General features: G+C 33.3%; 1 pseudogene; it reads left to right on the top strand.

The window, feature by feature from the left end:
• The first annotated feature begins 2,035 nt into the window (after nt 1-2,035).
• LOC131619863 (uncharacterized) lies at nt 2,036-17,410 on the top strand (annotated as a pseudogene).
• Nucleotides 17,411-17,528: the final 118 nt, after the last annotated feature.

The following is a 17,528-nucleotide window of genomic DNA, read 5'->3' as shown; positions in this document are numbered from 1 at the left end:
TAGTTTTACAAGAGAAAATTAACCATTCAACCCTCAAAGGAATTAATGTTGATCCTAACCGAATAGTTTCAATTTGATCCTTCGGTTACCGTTACTCCTTCAACAAAACCCTTTCTTCGAAGTTTTCACTTAGATGAATCCAAATTGCAAACATATCGTGACCCAAGATTACCAAATTGATCCTCCAGTTACCATACTCCATTGACAGATATCCCCGTTCTTCAAAGCTTTCACTCGACTGAATTCAAATTGCACAATCTTATGAAAAACTCCCAAGTTAATCCTTGATCTTGGAAGAAAACCCCAATGGATCTATCTTGAAACTTCCACAGAATTTCCAACCCAATTGATTACAAAACGAATCCCAATTGAACATTATCAAACTATCTCAAGATCACACAACAAAAATGATTATGTGTGGTTGTTGTGTGTATGCATTAAGGGAATGAACTTGAATTATATGATGAACAATTTTGCGTATATTTTTAGTTTCAATAAAGAGAAATGATGCATGAATGAATATATATGTGTGTCTGTCTGAAACATAAAAAATAGGGTTGTAAAATTATAAAATTGGACATTTTGAATAGTGGGAGTTGACTCCAAAGGCAAGGGAGTCGACCCATACAGCCTGGGAGTCGACTTCTGTTGGACCGAAAAGAATTTTGAAAAGTTGCTTCAGTGGGAGTCGATACATAGCTCGTGGGAGTCGATTCCTTCGTGCTTTGTATCGACTCCAATACCCTAGGGGTAGACTCCTTTAGACTAAAGAGTTTCCTTTTCAGATTTTTTTCAGTGGGAGTCGGCTCCTAACACGAATGAGTCGACTCTAAAAATGATTTTTCATAAAAATGCACATTTTTGAAGATCTTAACATGTCAAAAACATTTTGACTCGATCCTTAAGTATCCTAAGATGAAAATGCAACTCAGACATAAAGAGATAATATGTCTAATGTACAAATACTAAATATTACCTAGTTTTGACATCATTCAAAATATCTAAGAGTGGATATTGCAGTCACAGTTTCCATTGGAGTTGCTGTAACTTTTGACTTCTCCTTGTCTATCAATGCACATACATTATCATGTTCATCTCGAATGATCTCCCTCTTTACCAGTTAGTCTCTCTTTATTATGGATCAGAATCAAGCTATTTATGCCAAATGTTAGAACATAGAATCTCATAATGGGTAAATTAAAGGAGGTTTAGTGCTTGTGGAGAAGAACAAAATTAGAGAGATAAAGAGTAATTGAGGGTGAAAATCAATAATGACATTAAACTTGAGATGAGATGCCTCCAAGACATTTATACAAGAGTATTATAATAATTAGGACCTAAAACAAAACCTTAAACAACAAGAAAAGCTGAAAGTTCGCGTGTGTAACCAGTTAACACAAATGGTTAACCAGTTACCACTAAAACAACAAAAACAATACAACACAGTTGTAATCGGTTAATTAAGGCGTTTGCATAACTAGTTACCACAATGCAAAACAACTTTTTCATTATCTTAGAAGTGTTTTTCCTTCGACTGTAACCAGTTACACACCAGTGTTAACCGATTACAGTACTTGAATTATTGAATTTTCATCCAACAAACCACCTTAATTCAAGTGCTCCAAGTTATCCATGTCAATGCTCATCTTCAACCTTAAACACATCCTTTATGACTCTCTTAGTCAACACATCATTGAGCCAAGATAAAAATCAATGATTCGTTTGAATATTTGAATTTGATTAGGACATTTAAATAAAATAAAAATAGTAAAAAGAATTGTTGAAGCGACACGTCAGATACATTAAATACCAAATCCATATAATTGAAGCAAGATGGTAATTAGATAATTTTAACCTTGAAATCAGAAAAGTTGAAAAGTTATAAATGAAGTCAGAAAGATATACACTGAATTTTTCATGTACTTTAGTTTTTATAGTAATATATTTATATATTTATAATAGATGTTAACTGAGTGAACTTATCTGGTGGCTAGTAAGTTTTAAATTAACCGCTCTAACCATTTTTGTAAACAATCTGTGACGAACGTTGACCTTACTTTATTGATTCATTTCCATAAAGTGAGTCTCTCTGTAATCACTCATCTTCTCTCTTTTCATCATAACAAACTCATGTTTTCTTCAACATCCAGACCCCAATGGATCTACGAGGTGTTCATCAATTTCCGAGGAAAAGACACTCGCAGCAATTTCGTTTCTCATCTCTATGCAGCACTCTCAAATGCTGGAATCAACACTTTTCTTGACGATGAGAATCTTGAAAAGGGAAAGGAACTTGGACCGGAGTTACTGAGAGCAATTGGAGGTTCTCGGATATTCATAGTTGTTTTCTCAGAAAACTACGTTCATTCTAGTTGGTGTCTTGATGAACTCGAACAAATCATGAAGTTCCACAGAGATAAGGATCGAGTTATTCTTCCTTTATTTCACGGTGGTATTACCCCTTCGTATATACGTGAATATGCTAAGCAAACTTTCGGAGAAGCTGTCAATAAAAGTAGCAACACAAATAATTTGGAAAATTCACCAAAGACAACACTCAACAAATCTTCCACTTGGGCTGCTTGGGATATAAGTCACAGGTAAATGGATTTAATGATTTTAGCCTTCAAATATTGCATTTTTGTATTTTGAAATATTTTTTGTTGAAATAATCAAAGGAGTGATGTGAAGGAAAATCCACGAAAGAAAGCACTCATCGATGCATCGAATTTGGCTGGTTGGGATATGAATAATTACAGGTAAATGTCTTCTTCTTTTTATAACTTTATTTCTAATAGGTTACTTGCAGCAACTTGGAAGTGTTCATACAAAGTACATAGTATTTGAACTTTATTAGCGGTGTTAGTTTAGATGATTGGAAATTGAGTCAAATGTCAGTTCATGATTAGCAGTACTATGTTTTAAGCTTGTAATCTTGCATTGTTTATGACCTTCTTTGTCTTTTGAAAAATATTTTACTATTGCAGTAACGAAAGCAGTGTTGTGAAGGAAGTTGTTGGCCAAGTTTTGAAAAAACTAGACAAAAAATGCTTACCTATCCCTGATTTTCCAGTTGGACTAGAATCCCGTGCGGAACAGTTGATTCGGTTTTTAAGACAGAATACAAAAGAAGTTTGTTTAGTAGGGATTTGGGGAATGGGGGGGATTGGCAAAAGTACCATTGCCAAAGTCATCTACAATAATCTTTGTTATGAATTTGAAGATCGAAGCTTCCTTGCTAATATTAGAGAAGTTTGGGAGAAAGATAGAGGCCAAAAGGATTTACAAGAACAACTTCTTTCAGATATCCTAACAAGAAAAATAAAGGTGCATAGTGTTGAGTTGGAAAAGCTATGATCAATGAACGACTCTCCACAAAACGGGCACTTGTTGTACTTGATGATGTGAGTACGCTGGAGCAACTAAAGGCGCTATGTGGGAATCGAAATGGGATTGGTTCAGGAAGTATAATAATCATCACAACAAGAGATGTGCATCTACTTGACATTCTTGGAGTTGACTTTATTTATGAAGCGGAGGAATTGAATGCGATCGAGTCCCTTGAGCTTTTCAGTTGGCATGCGTTTAAGGAGGGGCATCCAGCTGAAGGTTTCCTTAGCCTCTCAGGAGATGTAGTTTCCTATTGTGGTGGACTGCCACTAGCTCTTGAAGTCCTTGGATCTTACTTGTGCAAGAGGAGAAAACAAGACTGGCGGAGTGTATTATCAAAGCTAGAAAAGATACCCAATGATCAAATACACGAGAAACTAAAAATTAGCTTTCATGGTTTAGAGGATCGTATGGAAAAAGATATATTTCTTGATGTGTGTTGTTTCTTTATCGGTAAAGACAAAGCTTATGTTACAGAGATACTAAATGGTTGTGGATTTCATGCTGATATTGGAATAACCGTGCTGATAGAAAGAAGCCTCATAAAAGTTGAAACAAATAATAAGCTTGGAATGCATGCTTTGCTACGAGACATGGGAAGAGAAATTGTTCGTGAAAGTTCACCTGAGGAGCCTGAGAAACGTAGTCGATTGTGGTGTCATGAGGATGTAGTTAATGTATTAACTGACCACACCGTAAGAATTTCTTTACAATGAATCTTCACTTTTTTTATCATCTTTTATGATCTTTAAAGATATAAAGACTAATAAACTATGGTTGTTTTTTAAATGTGTTTTACTTTTCCCATCAATTGTCGAAAAATATTGGGATTCATTATCTCACAAGTGTTCCTATCTATTTCTTTGTACAATAGGTTTTTTTGTCCATGTTAAAAATCTTACATGTTTCCATTCATGTGTCTTCATGTAGCATCTCAAATTTGTGGAGAAGTTCGTTCATGGAATCATGTCATTTTATATATGATTGTGTTTGTTGCTTCATGTAACAACTCAAGTTATACTTGTTGCTTTTTGGTTACCAAACAACAAATTAAGATTTCCTTTTTAATTTATTTTTCTATGGTCTTTCTTTGTGTTGCAGGGAACAAATGCCATTGAAGATTGGTTATGAAGTTGCAAGGGACCAGTAGTGTTTGCTTCGATACTATTGCTTTTGAGAACATGAAGAGATTGAGATTGTTGCAACTTGATCATGTACAATTCATAGGAGATTATGGGTGCTTTCCAAGTAACCTGAAATGGCTTTCTTGGCAAGGATTTCCTTTAAAATACATGCCAGAAAACTTTTATCAGAACAATTTAGTTGCTATGGACTTAAAACACAGTAATCTTACACAAGTTTGGAAGAAGCCTCAGGTACATATATCACTAGATATTTTCCTTTTATAATCATGGTTAATGGAAATAGTTATTTTTGCCACTGTTTCATTTTCATCTTATCCACTAATTTTTCTTTTAAACAATTATTTTCTTGCAGTTGATGCAGAAGCTGAAAATTATCAATCTCAGTCATTCCAAGTGCTTAAAAAGCACCCCTGACTTTTCAAAATTACCGAACCTAGAAAAACTCGTTATGAAGGATTGTCAAAGTTTGTCCGAGGTGCACTCATCCATTGGAGATCTCAAGAATCTTCTTTTGATAAATTTGAAGGATTGTACGAGCCTTAGCAATCTCCCAAGAGAGATATATCAATTGACATCAGTGAAAATTCTCATCCTCTCTGGCTGTTCAAAGATTGACAAGTTGGAAGAAGAGATGGGGCAGATGGAATCCTTGACAACACTGATTGCGAAAGATACATCTGTAAAAGAAGTTCCCTATTCAATACTAAGATTAAAAAGTATTGGATATATATCCCTATGTGGATATGAAGGATTATCGCATGATGTTTTTCCATCTCTCATTAGGTCTTGGATGTCACCAACAACGAATTCCTTATCACACATTCCTCCTTTCGGTGGTATGTCAATGTCTCTTGTTTCCCTGAACATAGAGACTAGTAATTTCGGTTTGGTCTATCAATCAGAAATACTTAGCAGCTGTTCAAAACTAAGAAGTGTTTCGATTCAATGTGACTCAGAGATTCAACTGAAACAAGAATTCAAAAGATTTCTTGATGATCTATACGGTGCAGGTCTTACTGAACTGGGAACATCACATGCATCACAAGTTTCAGAATCAGATCTTTCCTTGAGATCTGTTTTGATTGGAATTGGAAGTTGCCACATTGTCATCGATACTCTTGAGAAGAGCTTATCACAGGTTCCTTTTCTATCCTTCCACCTTTACCGATATTTATCATTAGAGAACATGGAAGATAAAAGACTCTTAAATATACAAATCTATTCAACAAATTGCAAAGCATGATTAGAATAATTTAAATAACTAAGCAAATGCTCATGATACAGAGATTGGCAACCAATTGTAGCAATTCATTCTTCCCGGAAGACAATTATCCTTCTTGGTTAGTCTATAGAGGTGAAGGACCTTCGATAAAATTTCAAGTTCCCGAGGATACTGATTCTGCAATGAAGGGCATAACTCTGTGTGTTCTTCATTCATCAAGACCTGAAAACCCGACATCTGAATGTTTCACTAGTGTCTTGATTATTAATTACACAAAATTCACTATCCATATTTACAAAGGAGACACAGTAATATCGTTTAATGATGAAGATTGGCTAAGCGTGAAATCAAATTTAGGAGTTGGTGACAATGTGGAGATTTTTGTAGCTATTGGACACCGATTAACTGTTAAGGAGACGGCTGTCTATCTAATATATGGAACGGAAGTTGAGCCAACAATTCAAGTAGAAGCACAACCATCACCTGATGTGAAATCGGAACCATCACTTTTTGTCAAGAATGAACCATTACCGAAGACAAAAAGAATTTCTTTTATAGGATTTGTAAAAAGAGTGAGAAAATGTTTATGCTTGAACCAGAATTGAGATCTTACCAATTTTATATTGGACACGCACTTTGTTCTGTATGGAACTCTCTTGTATGTTTTGTAATATATTTCAGGGAGGACGTACAATGCTTGCTTGGGTCTTGGATGTGATCTTCATCATCATCATCTCTACCAATACATGGTAGCCTTGAAAAGGCCCTGCTATAAACAGTGCTTGGTTTGATCAAGGAAGTGTAAAATTAGTGCATCTAGGCCAGATGAATTCAAGTTAATAGATAATATATTTTATAACTGAGAGTATTAGTAAGAGGGTGTATTCATGTTAAGATTTGCAGTCTTAAGGTAGCTTAATTTTCAGTCTTCCTTTCTATTTGACAATTAGAACTAAAGGTGGATTCTTGCCTGCACTGTTGAGAATTAGAAAGGAATATTGTGTTTTAATTATTTAAAATAAACATGGTTCAGATCTTATTCATGATATTTGAGAATTTCTAGTTACACCCTTATGTATATGCAGTGGAGTGTATCTCTGAAAATCCCAAAATATCCTTAAATTTATTTGGAGATACATCTCCGAACGCACAAAATATAATTTTTTGTTAAAATTTAGTTCGGAGATACATTTATAAATAAATCCAAGGTTAATTCGGAAATACATCTCAGAACATATCCTTGAAGTCATTTTCCGACAATTCCATTCAGAAGATTTTTTTAACCATTTAGTAATATTTTCGGAGATGTATCCCTCAAAATCTCCAGCAGATGATTGAATATATGACCACCATGCATAATCATCTGTCTCACACTCCAAACTCCTTCCATAACCAAAAACCTAAAAAAAAAAAAAAATCATTTTCAACCAACTTTTCGATTCCAAACCAGACTTTTTGTATTTTATCACATCCAAGGGAACAACATAAGCTGCAATTTATGGTAAAATTTCCTTATTTTATCCCCCCATTGCTTTCATTAATATTGTGTTTGAGCTGAAAAAACTACACTTTGTCTGAATATACATATTCGAACTCACCTACCATAATTTCAAACTAATATATAAATGTCATTTTTTTCTTTTATAACAAACTTAATTTTTTTTTAATATTTTAAAATGAATACAAAATCTATTAAAATAAGTTATTAATCTATTTATTATATTTAAAAATAAGTTAATATTATTTAATTGTTTGTATTGCAGATTTACATTACCATTAAATTTATTATTTCTCTTTGTTAAAAATTAAATCAAATTAAAAGTAAATTTAAAATTTGAGTTGATTTGAATTTTTAATTAATTAAAAATCATAAGTAGAGAGATTTAATCAAAATAAATTGGCGTCAAACTAAAATTCAAAGCTTTTTAAAATAAATAAGATTTTTTTAATATTAATAATAATAAAAGTAATGACTATTTTACAATTATTTGGGGTGAAGTTTAAACAATATCTATTGAAGTTTTAAAGCTGAAATTTAACAATAAATTGACATACATAGTCATTTAAATATTCTAAATTGATCTAACAAAAAAAATATTTTTGACTTCATATTTTTCTCAAATGTCATAATAGAATTACATTTTTTCTAAAATAAATTGTCACGATAACCTATTATCTTAATTATATGTTTTATTTTTATATAAAAATTATTATAGCTATTTAAAATATACTAAAATAAATTATTAATCTATTTATTTTATTTAAAAATAATAAAATACTATTATTTAAAACTAATTATAATTAGAATAATTTGACTCATAAATTATATCATCTTAAAATTGTCCTCATTATCCTTAGTCGCTAAAGTCTATGGTTTATTTATGAGGGTGTTTTATGTGAAGTTCTAAGTTGGATAACGTGTTTAGTCTAAAATAATAAAATAATCTATTAGTTTCCTTGAAAGAACATCTATTTAGTGAAATAAGTAGATCAATGTCATCGTTTAGATCAATAATAATAATAATACTAATACGACTAATAGAAATTGGTGTCTTAAAGATGATCTCGGTAATTTCATTGATATTGGAGTGACATGGGATCCTGGTAACTTTTATGTTCTTGAAGCAAAAGCTTTCGTCCTCAAAGAAGCTATCCAATTTGTTATGCCGTTAAATATTGATCGTATTACCTTCAAAAGTGATTCTCTTAGAGTGATGCAAGTTTTTCACTCTGTTACCATATGAATTTCGGAGTTTTATACTATAATAAGATATATTCTGTTACTATTACATAATTTTTCCAATTGAGGTGAAATTTGTTAAACATCAAGTGAATATGGTTGCTCACTCGTTAGCAAATGCGACTAATTCTTGGGCTAGTCGTAGTATTATGCATGTAATTCCTCTTTGTATTAATCTTTTGATTATGAGTGAGAAAAGTTAGTTTTGATTTGTTAAAAGAAAAAAAAACAGGTAGGAAAGGTTATACGACATTTCTTAGTAAGGACGTCTATTTAGTGAAATAAGATACGATACCACAACAAATAATATTTTTTATGACAAAATTTTTACCTCAGTCAGAAAAAAAAAGAGGTAATATGCAAAGACGCACCATATTTATTTTTTTATAAAAATAAAAACATCATATTCCCTCGGTTTTTAATAAAATCAAGGAAAAAAACAAATCAGGACACCTTTCAAATCCCAACTATTCTAGTTTATGTTTTTATTTGTTTATAAGTGAATACTAAATGATCTAACCCTTTGATTTCCTTAAAAACTGAGGAATAACATAATCCAATTTTGCTATAAAGCATCGGTCAAACATATTTTATTTTAATCATATCTTATATATGTTGGCGTCCCAACCTAGTACGCATCATTCTTTGGGATGAATTACAAGACAGAAAAAAAAAACTTCAATGTTCTTCTATCTTTAAACAAAACATTTATTCTATCATTAATCTATCTCGTATAATAGTGTTAAAGTTGTATTTTTAAAACAACTCTTTGTTAAAGATCTCACAACTCAATTACCATAGGCGCAAGACAAATGGACTTGCAGTAATGGACATTATGATCATAATTACCCAAGATGTTGGACCTTCTATTTTTTATATTTTGGCATGAAAAAATGGACATTACGTCCATAAAGAAATTAACGGAGTAGATACAAAATTGTGTTGCAGGCGCACGTACAATGACCTACTAATCTGGCTAATAAACCAATGATAGAGAGCCTTGAGATCACCGATACTAGTTTTAAATTAAACAAGTAATTAATCAAAATTGCGCGCCACCAGTTTCTGTTAACAATTTTGAACTGTAACTAACATTCACTTTAATTCAAGGCTCATCTTCTCTCTTCTCATCATAACAAACTCATGTTTTCTTCAACATCTGTACCCCAATGGATCTACGAGGTGTTCATCAATTTCCGAGGAAAAGACACTCGTAGCTATTTCGTTTCTCATCTCTATGCTGCACTCTCAAATGCTGGAATCAACACTTTTCTTGACGATCAGAATCTTGAAAAAGGAAAGGAACTTGGACCAGAATTATTTCGAGCAATTCGAGGCTCTCAGATATTCATCGTTGTGTTCTCAGAACACTACGTTCATTCAAGTTGGTGTCTTGATGAACTCGAACAAATCATGAAATTCCGCAGAGATAAGGATCGACTTATTATGCCTGTATTTTACGGTGGTATTACCCCTTCGTATATACGTGGCTATGCTATGGATACTTTTGGAGAAGCTGTCAATAGAAGTAGCTGCACAAATAATTTGGAAAATCCACGAAAGCAAGCACCCATCGGTGCTTCAAATTTGAGTGGTGTGAAAGAAAATCCACGAAAGAAAGAACCCATCAGTGCTTCAAATTTGAGTGGTGTGATGGAAAATCCACGAAAGGAAGCACTCATTGATGCTTCGAATTTGTCTGGTTGGGATATGAGTAATTACTGGTAAAGTCTTCTTTTTCTCTTCTTTTTTATAACTTGATTTCAATTAGGTCACTTGGAAGTATACATACAGAGTGTTTGAACTTGATTAAGGGTGCGTTAGTATACTTGATTGGAAATTATTGAGAAATGTGGTTGACCTAATTCAACCCTACAAAACCGACTTGTAGGGTGAGAATTTCCCCACTTATAAGAACATGTTTAGCCTATATATTGTACACGGTGAGACTCTTAACACCTTATCACGCCTAGTACTTGACATACATCTGGAACGTGAAAATAAATGGTGGGTGACCCAATAGTGGAAACCTAATAATAGGTGGTCCACAAAATCTTAAACGAGTCTTTTGATACCATGTTAAAAAATGTGGTTGTGCCTAACTTAACCTTACAAAACCGGATAGTAGGGTGATGATTGCCCCCACTTATGAGGACATGTTCAAACCATATATTGTCCGATGTAAGACTCTTAACAATTAAGTCAAATGACACTTCATCATTAGCCGCACTATGTTTTAAGCTTCTAATCTATCATTATTTATGATCTTTGTCTTTTGAAAAATATTTATATTTGCAGTAATGAAAGCAGTGTTGTGAAGGAAATTGTTGAGCATGTTTTGAAAAAGCTAGACAAAATTTTTTTACCTATCCCAGATTTTCCAGTTGGACTAGAATCCCGTGCGGAACAGTTGATTTGGTTTTTAAGACAGAATACAAGAGGAGTACGTTTAGTAGGGATTTGGGGAATGGGGGGCATTGGCAAAAGCACCATTGCCAAAGTCATCTACAATAATCTTTGCTATGAATTTGAAGATCGAAGCTTCCTTGCTAATATTAGAGAACTTTGGGAAAAAGATAAGGGCCAAAAGGATTTACAAGAACAACTTCTTTCAAATATCCTAACAAGAAAGATAAAGGTGCCTAATGTTGAGATGGGAAAAGCTATTATCAATGAACGACTTCGCGCGAAACGGGCACTTGTTGTACTTGATGATGTGAGTGCTATGAAGCAACTAAATGCATTATGTGGAAATCGAAATGAGATTGGTCCAGGAAGTATAATAATTATCACAACAAGAGATGTGCATCTACTTGATATCCTTGGAGTTGACTTTATTTATGAAGTGGAGGAATTGAATGCGCGCGAGTCCCTTGAGCTTTTCAGTTGGCATGCGTTTAGGGAGTTGCGTCCAACTGAAGGTTTCCTTAGCCTCTCAGGAGATGTAGTTTCTTATTGCGGTGGACTGCCACTAGCACTTGAAGTCCTTGGATCATACTTGTGCAAGAGGAGAAAACAAGACTGGCGGAGTGTATTATCAAAGCTAGAAAAGATACCCAATGATCAAATACATGAGAAACTAAAAATAAGCTTTGATGGTTTAGAGGATCGTATGGAAAAAGATATATTTCTTGATGTGTGTTGTTTCTTTATCGGTAAAGACAAAGCTTATGTTACAGAGATACTAAATGGTTGTGGACTTCATGCTGATATAGGAATAACCGTGCTGATAGAAAGAAGCCTCATAAAAGTTGAAAAGAATAATAAGCTTGGAATGCATGCATTGCTACGAGACATGGGAAGAGAAATTGTGCGTGAAAGTTCACCTGAAGATCCTGGTGAACGTAGTCGATTGTGGTATCATGAAGATGTAGTTAATGTATTAACTGACCATACTGTAAGAATTTCTTAACACTGCATTTTGATTTTATTTTATCATCTTTGACAATCTTTAAAGATATAAAAACTATGTTTGTTTTTGAAATGTTTCTTACTTTTCCCATCAATTGTATAAAAATAGTGGGATTCATTATGTCACTAGTGTTTGTCATTGTTAAAGATGCAGTATTAAAAAAACAACATAGGCTTAGGCGTTCCTATCTATTTCTTTGAACATTAGGTTTTTTTGTCCATGTTAAAAATCTAATACAAATTTATGTTCATGTGTCTTCATGTAGCATCTCAAGTTTTTGGAAAAGTTTGTTAATGAGAATCATGTCATTTTATATATGATTATTGTATTTGTTGCTTCATGTAACAACTCAAGTTGTACTTGTTGCTTTTTGGTTACCAAACAACAAATTAAGGTTTCCTTTTTAATAACAAATTAAGGTTTCCTTTTTAATTTATTTTTCTATGGTCTTTCTTTGTGTTGCAGGGAACAAAAGCCATTGAAGGATTGGTTATGAAGTTGCAAGGGACCAGTAGTGTTTGCTTTGATACTATTGCTTTTGAGAAAATGAAGAGATTGAGATTGTTGCAACTTGATCATGTACAACTCATAGGAGATTATGAGTGTTTTCCGAAGCACCTAAAGTGGATTTCTTGGCAAGGATTTCCTTTAAAATACGTGCCAGAAAACTTTTATCAGAAAAATCTAGTTGCGATGGATTTAAAACACAGTAATCTTACACAAGTTTGGAAGAATCCTCAGGTACATGTCACCCAAGATTTTCCTTTTAAAATCAATGGTTAATGGATATTGTTATTTTTGCCACTGTTTCATTTTGCATCTTATCCTCTAATTTTTATTTAAAAAATATATTTTCTTGTAGTTGATGGAGGGACTGAAGATCCTAAATCTCAGTCATTCGAAGTACTTAAAAAGTACCCCTGACTTTTCAAATTTACCGAACCTTGAAAAGCTCATTATGAAGGATTGTCAAAGTTTGTCCAAGGTGCACTCGTCTATTGGAGATCTTAAGAATCTTCTTCTGATAAATTTGAAGGACTGTACAAGCCTAAGCAATCTCCCAAGAGAGATATATCAATTGACATCAGTTAAAACTCTCATCCTTTCCGGTTGTTCAAAGATTGACAAGTTGGAAGAAGACATGGGGCAGATGGAATCCTTGACAACACTGATTGCAAAAGATACATCCGTAAAAGAAGTTCCCTATTCAATACTAAGATTAAAAAGTATTGGATATATATCCCTATGTGGATATGAAGGATTATCGCATGATGTTTTTCCATCTCTCATTAGGTCTTGGATGTCACCAACAACGAATTCCTTATCACACATTCCTTCTTTTGGTGGTATGTCAATGTCTCTTGTTTCCTTGAACATAGAGACTAGTAATTTGGATTTGGTCTATCAGTCAGAAATACTTAGCAGCTTTTCAAAACTAAGAAGTGTTTCGGTACAATGTGACTCCGAGATTCAACTCAAACAAGAATTCAGAAGACTTCTCGATGATCTATATGGTGCAGGTCTTACTGAACCGGGAACATCACATGCATCACAAATTTCGGAACTTTCCTTGAGATCTCTTTTGATTCGAATTGGAAGTTGTGACATCGTCATCGATACTCTTGAAAAGAGCGTATCACAGGTTCCTTCTTTATCCTCCCACCTTTACTGATCCATTATAGTGTTTTCTTCTTCTTGTTCTATATATCATTGCTGTTTAACTTTAACTTCTATATCTATTTATTACAAGTTTTTAGCTTATTCATACACATAAAACATTCTTAACTTTAGAAGGATAGTTGAATAACTATTAAAATTATACACGGGTTTAGCCTTTTAGATATTGTAGGAGAAAATGAAACAAAATAGTAAAATTATAGCTTTTGTTGATGTGAATGATATAATGAATCTTCTTACAACATACTGCAAACTACTAGCTCAACAATTCTTGTTTAAGTATTTTTAGTATATAACTACAATCTAACAAAAATCAGGTAACTAGATGATTTTGACACAACAAACAGAAGAAAATGTCCATTTGCATAGCATAATTAGAATTACATAAATAACTAAGCATATGTTCATGTTACAGAGTTTGGCAACCAATTGTAATGATTCATTCCTTCCGGGTGACAATTATCCTACTTGGTTAGCCTATAGAGGTGAAGGACCTTCAGTACACTTTCAAGTTCCCGAGGATGCTGATTGTAGGATGAACGGAATAACTTTATGTGTTCTTTATTCATCAACACCTGAAAACCTCACAACTGAATGTTTCACTAGTGTCTTGATTATTAATTACACAAAATTCACCATCCATATTTACAAAGGAGACACAGTAATATCTTTTAATGATGAAGATTGGCTAAGCGTGAAATCAAATTTAGGAGTTGGTGACAATGTGGAGATTTTTGTAGCTATTGGAAAAGGATGGATTGTTAGAAAGACTGCTGTCTATCTAATATATAACCAGTCAAATGCTATGGAAACTGAACCATCTAGTGAAGCAGAAATCGAGCCGCTACTTAAAGTGGAAGTGCAACCATCACCTAATATGAAGACAGAGCCATCATCACCTAATATGAAGTCAGAGCCATCATCTGAAGAGGAAGTTCAAACACCACCTGATGTGAAAATGGAACCATCGCGTGTGGTAAAACATGAACCATTGCCGAAGAAAAATAGAAATTATTTTACAAAACTTGCAAATAGAGTGGGAGAATGTTTATGCTTGAACTAGAATTGAGATCTCGGCAATTTTTTATTGTGCAAGCCTATTGTCCTAAATTGTAACTCTCTTGAGATCCCCGGCCGCAATTCAATCACATGAATATGGTCGTTTGGTTAAAACTCGGTTGATAAAATTGATAACTAATTCTAGTCATTTGTTTGAGTTTTATAAAATGTTTTAGTTAAACATTAAGAATTAAGAATAGAAAGCATATTATGTTTTCAAGCACCATTGAGTCAATAGTTATCCCTAGACTAAAGACACAAGAATTCTAAAACTCAAATATTCAAAGATTAAACTTCCATTCAAACAATGAATCATAATTAGTCTTTGCTTCTTTAACTTGTTGATTTTCTTCCTAAGTAGCACATAGAGATTCAAAGATAGTTTTAGCAGTAGATTTTTCAATAATTTTGATGTATTCAGAGTGAGGTAAAACATCTACCACAATGCCACGCACTATGTGATGTTTTTTATAGATATTCTTTTGTGCAGGTGTGAGAGTTTTTCTGTCAGCAACTATTCCTACTCCATCAACTGTAGTAGAAATTCCATCTTCAAGAATATCTCATAACTCATCATCAATACATATCATATGAGTATACATCTTACTTTTCTACCATTCAAACTCAGTAGAATCTCCACTGAAGGTTCGAGGTTTATAAATATAGTTATTCTTCTCAAAGGCACTATAATCATGATTTACATTATGGTGACTACTAACACCAGATTCATCACCACCAAATATATTTTTCTCTCAGGATCTTTTCTGTACCACCGTTAAGTGTTAGAGCATAGACCAGGTGCTCTGATTCCAACTTAAGGTGAGAAAAAATGGAGGTTGAATTGTGTTAGCTTTTTCTTTCTTTTCTAAAACTCTCTTATCAGATTCTCAATACAAGGTCTAGAATCTGATACAAATATGATTGTTTGAAGTGGATAAAATAAGTTTAGAGTTAGAGAGTCAAGGAAAGAGAGACACAAGTGATATATCATGGTTCCTCCCACAAATCATGAGTAGTTGAGTCCCCTTATACTTCCAAGGGATTTCACTATAATCACAACTTATTACAAATGCTCAAGCACGCAAGCAAGAGTCTTCGAATGCTCAAACACACAAGCAATCGACTTCTAATGCTCAAACTCACAAGAAAGAGGCTTCAGATGTTCAAGCAGCCAAGCAAGATACTTCTAACAATCTAACTTATAGATGAGAGATTGTTTGAGAGTTACACTTGGTATACAATCAGAGGTATAAATAAAATACAACACAAAAGACTCTTAAGAATTAAGAATTTCTAAGATATACAAGTGTTAAGAAATTATAAGTTAAACTTGTGCTTTTTATAAAACTAAAATTTATAGGGACCATTTCGCCTCATCTGTATAGTATTTTCTAGACAAATATTTAGGTGTAAAAATGTAATTTTTAAACAAGGTTATTAATTGAGTAATTTGTCTAAATAGTACTATCTAGACAAATATTATAAAAAACAATAAATTGTGGCAGTCTAAATGTTAACATAATGGAAGTTCAAACCGTCATAAATGTGAATATTGTGACCGTTTAAATGTGAATATTGTGGAGGTTTCAAATGCCGTGATTATAAAAAAAATGTGAATTAGGATTTGCAGCTTAGCAATGATGAGAGACTAGTATGCTATTTATAATAAAACCTAACATACTAACTAATGGGCTTTTTCCACAAGGCCCATTACACAAGCCAACTTAATAAACAAGCTAACTTAACAAATTAGGGTTTAAACACTAAAACCTAATTTAACATGCTAACAACCCTAGCATCTTCGACACAAGCATGTGAACAACCTTCGAATTCATGCTTAACCCTGTCGAACCAAGAAGCTACCCTTCGGCCATACTAGAGTTCGATCCAATATCTCACAAAGTGCAACTATCACGTGATATGAAAACTGAGCCATCACCTGGGGTGGAAGCCACCAGATGTAAAAACGGAGTCATCACCTATAGTGGAAGCACAACCATCACCTGATGTGAAAACGGAGTCATCACGTAGGGTGGAAGCGCAACCATCACCTGGTGTGAAAACAGAATCATTACCTAGAGTGGAAGCACAACCATCACCTAATGTGAAAACAGAGTCATCACCTAGAGTGGAAGCGCAACCATCACCTGATGTGAATACAGAGTCATCAGCAAAGCCAAATGAAAAAATCTTTGTAAGACTCACCAAAAGAGTAGGAAAATGTTTATGCTTGAACCCAAATTGAGATCTCAAGAATATTTTATTGGCATGCCTTTGTCCTAACATAGTATTCCCCTGTATGTTTTTCGTAATATTATTATGGGAGGGAGGACGGACAATGGTTATGTTTTATTTACACACATGAGATCTATGAAGTTCTGTTTGTTTCAATTAATGTAGCTTTGAAAATTTTGTTGAAAATATAGTAGGATCTTTATATTTATTTAATAGGATTATTGTCGTGTCATATCATGTAAATGTAAATGGAGATAATGTTTCATATATTTATTTTGAATAATTGAATTTACTGCCTTCAGTTTTTTTTAAACTGACTCTAGCATGTAGTTAAAACACATTTTCACAATAGTATGTCTCTGTTCTCTCATTCAACTAGACCATGTATGATGCTATAAACACTCCTTATAATTTGACTTTTTTTTGTTAGTGTTTTTATTGTAGATGTAAGGATAAATATGGATGAAACACATTTGATAAGATTTAGGGACAAAGTGAAAATTTCCAACATTGGTGCAGAAGCACTCTAAGATCATAGATAGAGTTACATACATCCAAATGCATTAATATTGGTCTTGTTAAGATAAACAAAATATCTACAACTTTAATGAGTGAGTCATATCTGAATCAATCTACAAGATGGTGTGG

The sequence above is a fragment of the Vicia villosa genome, linkage group LG7 (genome assembly GCF_029867415.1).
Source record: "Vicia villosa cultivar HV-30 ecotype Madison, WI linkage group LG7, Vvil1.0, whole genome shotgun sequence".
NCBI classification, from domain to species: Eukaryota; Viridiplantae; Streptophyta; class Magnoliopsida; order Fabales; family Fabaceae; genus Vicia; species Vicia villosa.
This window is presented reverse-complemented; position numbering and strand designations above follow the sequence as displayed.